This window comes from Myotis davidii, unplaced genomic scaffold (assembly GCF_000327345.1).
Source record: "Myotis davidii unplaced genomic scaffold, ASM32734v1 scaffold96, whole genome shotgun sequence".
NCBI classification, from domain to species: Eukaryota; Metazoa; Chordata; class Mammalia; order Chiroptera; family Vespertilionidae; genus Myotis; species Myotis davidii.
Window position 1 is genome coordinate 1,682,518 of NW_006289416.1, and position 6,418 is coordinate 1,688,935.

Here is a 6,418-nt window from a genome sequence, read left to right on the forward strand (position 1 = left end):
CTTTAAAGGGTGTAAATAGTATAGAAGTTTTGTTTTTACTTATTTCAAGGAAAGTAGACAGCTGCACTTTTTTCTTTTTTGCACATTGAATAAAATAACTTCCATCAGCAAGAAACATCAGTCTGTTGTTAACCAATATTAAAGAGTGTCAGACCAAATGTTTATGTTTTTGAAGTATATTTCATCACTGGCTACAATTTTAAGTAGAGTTGATTGCCTTTTCATAGCTGTAAGAATTATAAATGCTGTTCCAATTTTGGTGTGTGAAAATTTTTTAAACCATTTATTTAGGAATATATTGAAATACCAATAATAGTTTGAATTATGTTCTATATTAAAGCATTAGTCAATTATTTTAGAATGTACAATTTTAGAAAAATGTTGACATTTAAAATTTATTTTTGGTTGCTAGGGTGTTTTATAAGAGACATTAAAATAATTGCATTTCATAGTTTGCTGCATTAACACCTATAATTACTACTGTGGGAGAAATTTTATTTTTTAAACAGTGTATATGTTGCACCCAAGATTATAGGATGAAGATGCTACCCTTTAAGAAACATATTTATTGGTAAAATGCTTAATTTAGTTTAAAATTAATTTAATTTCTTTTCTTAACAGTTGTTTTTTCCATCCTAAAGTAGTCCTGTCACTGTTTATATGCTATTAGTGGAAGGGAAATCGATTGACATTCCTAGGCTGTTTTAACCAAAGCAAAAGCAAAATAATTCCACATCTGGTTGATAGCTATTTCAACAAACCATTTTTGGGTCTTCACTTTAGTATATATAAGAAAATATACTTCTATCATTTCTGTTTTCATAGTAATCTTTCACACATCTGGGTTTCTACCAAAGTACGTTTTCTACTACTTTCATCATGGTTTTTCAGAGTTGCAAGTTATGTGGTTAACCCTCATCGAAATCACATAATCATAATGGTACCCAAAAAAAGAAAGCTTAATTTTCAGCCCTTTATTTGTATTATGTAAATATTTATCATTTGTCCTATTTTGCATGAGAAATATATTTGTGTTGCAATTTCTACCGCTGGTACTGGGTTTATATGTGTGTTAGGGTGCTTGTCTGCTTGATGGCAGCGAAGTCATGACATGGCAGCTTTCCTGTCTCCTGGTCATTGAGACTGCTTCTCTCCTCACCCAGCTGGCTTTAATAGCCTCCTGGATGGTGAAACCATAATGTTAGACAGTTCAAGGATAACTCAAATCACAGGGGGGTAATTTTGAAATGTCCTTATACTGAATCTATCATGTGAGGGGAAGGAAATTCCAAGCTATCTTTCCCATTATTTAAAAGTCACTTACTTTTTTCTGTTTGAACAAAGAATATCTACAAACTTAATTTTACCTTTCATGCCAACTTGCATTGTATTGGCAATGGTTGAGGAAGATAATTTTAGGAAGTCCAAACTTTAGGTCATTTATCTACTAATTAACTTGGTCACAAATTTAAAATTGTTAGACATTATAGAGGTTGCCATCAACTGAGCCTGATACTAATAAATTCTTCCTATTTTGTTGAGGGGAAAAAAGATGGAGATGACAGGGAATGATGCAAATTTATGTAGTTTTGATCTAATTATGTTATGTGAGGTTATCTGTAACTCAGTCATTGGAAATTTGGAGTACGTTTTCCAGAGTAATGCTGTTAGTGGTGATTAGTTCCTAGAACAGCTGTAAAAGCCTGTGTACCTGTAACAGAATTAATGTAAGGGTTATAGTCTTGAGTTCTGAGTCGTAGATGTTAATGAGCTGAGACTTCCAGGAATGAGAATGGAAGAAACTGTCCCTCTCCTCTGCCATTTATTTACCTGTAATATCTACCTCCCTTTCTCCATTACCCAAGCCCACCACCTTCCCACACTCCACAATGTACGAGAGACTAACAAAACATTAGATTAGAGGCAAGATAACCATTAACAACCACCACAGTGAGAGATGAGGACCTAAATTTATTCTGATGCTTCCTTCTAATACTTAACTGAAATCAATGATCACTTTCAGTGATAGGGAGCTCCCTACTTCGCTGATGTCCTATACTCCCAGCTTTAATTGCTCCTTATTCCTTGAATTTTGTCTCCATTTTTGCATGTCCTCTTGTAACTGAACTTTCTTCCCCTTGGAACTATTCAAAATAAAGTTAATCCTGAAACTACTTGACAACACTTGCTGTGGACCCGACTAGCACAGTTTGTTCCCTTTCCCAGTCTTCTCTTAAGCATTATTTTTAAACTAGGGGCCCAGTGCACGAATTTGTGCACCTTGACAGGAACTGTGGACCACAAGGCTGTGGTGGGCACAGGGGTGGGTCTCAGCCCATCCTCTGCACCCCCACCCAGCCCCTCCTGCCATGGCCCCTGGTCCCCTGCCTGCTAGCAGCCCCACTCCCACCACTCACATGTGCTGAGGGCACCAGACCCGCTTGTACCCACTGATGGCGTGGAACAATTGGGTCCAGTGCCAGCAGCAGGTACAAGCAGCAGCTGCTACTCCAATCACCCCTCAGAAGCAGGGGGAGGTGGAGAAGCCCTGAGGGACAATGGGGCCGCAGCTGCCACTTGTACCTGCTGATGGCGCTGAGCGATTGGGGCCAGTGCCAGCAGTGGGTGCGAGTGCCCAGTGGGACCATGGCACACGGGAGCAAAGAATTTTCAGTAACCACCAGAGGCTCACCCCGATGACAATGACTGGTGCCCCGTCTTGGTCTGGCGCCCCTGCTCACCTGCTTCAGGCCGACGCCTGCCATGGTCCCCGCGCACCCCCTGGTGGTCAGTGCACATCATAGCTACCGGTTGTTTGGTTGTTCTGCAGTTTGGTCTATTTGCATATTAGGGTTTTATATAGGCAGATAATTTGCCCATCACCTGTTATCTGTAATTTCTTAAAGGTCACCATACTGATCTTAAGGTCCCTGAATGTAATTTTGTTGGATTGTGATATTTCAGCAGTTACGTGATTTCATGATCTCCTTAAGAAATATTCCCAATCACCAGTACTCATGTAGATATTTTTAGTATAATTAGGGGGACATGTAGTTTAATGAAAAGACTTCCGTAGTCAAACTTGAATTGGATCCTGGCACTGTTTATTAGTTAATATCTAAATTTAGGCTAGTTCTTTACCTCCCTGAGCCTTAGTTTTATATCTAGAATAGCGATTGGGATTTCTACCTCTTGGTCTGCTGTGAAAATTAAATGTGATAACCAGTACAAAATGTTTAGCCCAGCACCCACTGCTTTTTAGGTGCACCATAAATGTTTCCTTCTTAATGAACATTCTCAATAGAGAAGCAGAAGCCAAACTGAAGTTCTCTTGACTATGACATGTCTGTTTTACAAAGTGACTTTTTTTAAAAATTCTCACCCAAGTATATGTTTTCATTGATTTTTAGAGGGAGAGAAACATTAATTGTGCTGTGACCTGGAATTGAACCTGCAACCTAGCTTTGTGCCCTGACCGGGAATTGAACCTGAAATCTTTTGGTGTACAGGCTTCAGCTAACTGAGCCACCTGGCCAGGGCTCAAGTGGCCCTTTTCAATGTATACTGAGAAAATATATTTGTTAAACATTATCATTTCCATTTGATGACATTACCATTCTCATTTTTTTCTCATTGGTATTGAATTGAGAAAGGGAAATATAATATGAGACTATCTTTAAAAGAATAGATTCTGGCATCAAGAAAGAACATGGATGCAAAGAAAATTAGACAAGTAAATAACATGGCCCTAGGCAGTTTGGCTCAGTGGATAGAGCGTTCGCCTGTGGACTGAAGGGCCCTGGATTTGATTGTTGCCAAGGGCACATACCCAGGTTGTGGGCTCCATCCCCAGTAGAGGATGTGCAGGAAGCAGCCAATCAATGATTCTCAGATGTTTCTGTCTCTCACTCTGCCTTCCTCTCTGAAATCAATAACATATAATAACATGACCTTCCAGCAGCTTTGGACAAGGTACCATATATTAAAAATTTGGAAGGTTTTTTTTTGGGGGGGGGGATCCTTAATGAGCAATACAGGGTATGTTCAGCAGCAGCTGTGAAATGACAATTGTGAGTGAGCAGGTATTCCCTAACAGCCTCAAACCTAGCATTTGTTGAATATTTACTAGGTATCAGGCACTATTTATACTATTTCTTGTTTTGTTTTTGTTTTATTTTCCCAACTGTCATTTTATTTTTTTTATTTTTTTTCCCAACTGTCATTTTTTTTATTGTTTTATTGCTTAAAGTATTACAAAGGGTATTACATATGTGTCCTTTTTTTCCCCCTGCCCTTGACAATCCCCTGGCCTCCCCTACCCCCCAGTGTCTTATGTCCATTGGTTATGCTTATATGCATACATACAAGTCCTTCGGTTTATCTCTTTCCCCCCTCCCTCCTGCCCCCCAACCCTCCCTAGCCTTCCCGCTGCAGTTTGACAATCAGTTCGAGGCAGCTCTGCCTCTGTATCTATTATTGTTCATAAGTTTATAATGGTCTTTATTATCCCTGAATGAGTGAGATCATGTGGTATTTTTCCTTCACTGACTGGCTTATTTCACTTAGCATAATGCTCTCCAGTTCCATCCTATATTTCTGTATACACTTTGTGACAACTTTAAGGCACACCTTATTACTGATGAAAACGAAGATTCAGAGAAGTTAAAAATCCTGCCAATGTCAAGGTGTTATCCAAGCCAGGACAGAACAGGTAGATCTTCCTCCAGAGCCTGTGTCCTTAGTTACTATGTCATAATGCCCTCAAACAGGGAAAAGGGCAACTATGGCCTTGCACACATCCTTACCAACTTCAGTCCACTTTAGAAGGAGGGAGAGCAGTTGGAGGAGAGACAGGCATTTATGCAAACAATTGCCCCTACGCTTATATCATTAATTAGTTTCAATATTTTGATTTCTCCAAGACATTTCTTATGCAAGGAACCAAATACTAAACTAACACTGTTATACCTTCCTTTGGGTCTAGAGCAGTGGTTCTCAACCTTCCTAATGCCGCAACCCTTTAATACAGTTCCTCATGTTGTGGTGACCCCCAACCATATAATTATTTTCGTTGCTACTTCATAACTGTAATTTTGCTACTCTTATGAATCGGAATGTAAATATATGATATGCAGGATGTATTTTCATTGTTACAAATTGAACATAATTAAAGCATAGTGATTAATCACAAAAACAATATGTAATTATATATGTGTTTTCTGATGGTCTTAGGCGACCCCTGTGAAAGGGTCGTTCGACCCCCAAAGGGGTCGCGACCCACAGGTTGAAAATCACTGCTCTAGAGGCTCCCCCAAATAATATAGAAAACTGCAGATAAAGTTCCATGGAGGATTGCAAAATAACAGAGCTACGGGTTGGTTTTCTTCACATGTTCCATTATTCAGTGAGCCAGGGGAACCCCAAAGACCATCTAGTTTGGTGTCAAAATTAACTCTTTATGTTTGTAAAAATAGTTATGTGTTAGGAGATCTCCCCCACCTCTCTGAAAAGTGCTAGAAAACTTGAATTAAGGTTCTACCTCTACTGCTTTCAAGCTGACACTACCTTGGGATAGTTGCATAATTTTTATTAATTTCTTCAGCTAACGTGCAAATGGTGATTCCCTATCCAGTTTACCACACTTCCTTATTATTTCAAAAAATAAACTCATTTCTTGCATAAGTAATAGGAAATTTGGCTTTAAAATGGTTTTTAAGATCAGATGTAATTGATTTAAAATATTACCTCAAGACGGAAAAGGTTAGAAGGTAAACAGGTGGGGAACTTAACTTTACACTTTATTCTTATGTTGTTTACATTTAACTAAAGCAAGGGTGTATGTATGAGTGCTATTTCTCCTAAATCTTGGAATGCGTTAGCCATTCTGTTGTATTCTGCAGTTTTCCAGCAATCTTTCAGCAAATATGAAATGGGAGTCCAGAGTGTGGGTCCATGCACTGAAGGGTCTTGGGTTCAGTTCCTGGTCAAGGGCAGGTATCTGGGTTGTAGGTTAAATCTTTTGCCAGGGACATGTGAGAGGCAACCAATTAATATGCCTCTCTCACATCAATGTTTCTCTCTCTCCCTTACCCCTTCCCTCCCTTCCACTCTCTGAAAATCAATGGGAAAAATATCCTTGCGTGAGGATTAACCATATATATATGAATATATATATATATATAAATATAAATATATATATATGAAATGGGAAATAGTAACTGGATTGGAAGGCTACTGGATCAGTTGGTCTTGATTGGTATAAACAAGATTATACAGGGTGGAGCAAAAGTAAGTTTACGGTGGAAAATAATACTATACTTAATAATAAACTGTTTCATGTACTCACAACTATAAACCTACTTTTACCCTACCCTGTATTTAATAATCTGTAATAAATGTGGCATGGAAAAAAGGAATG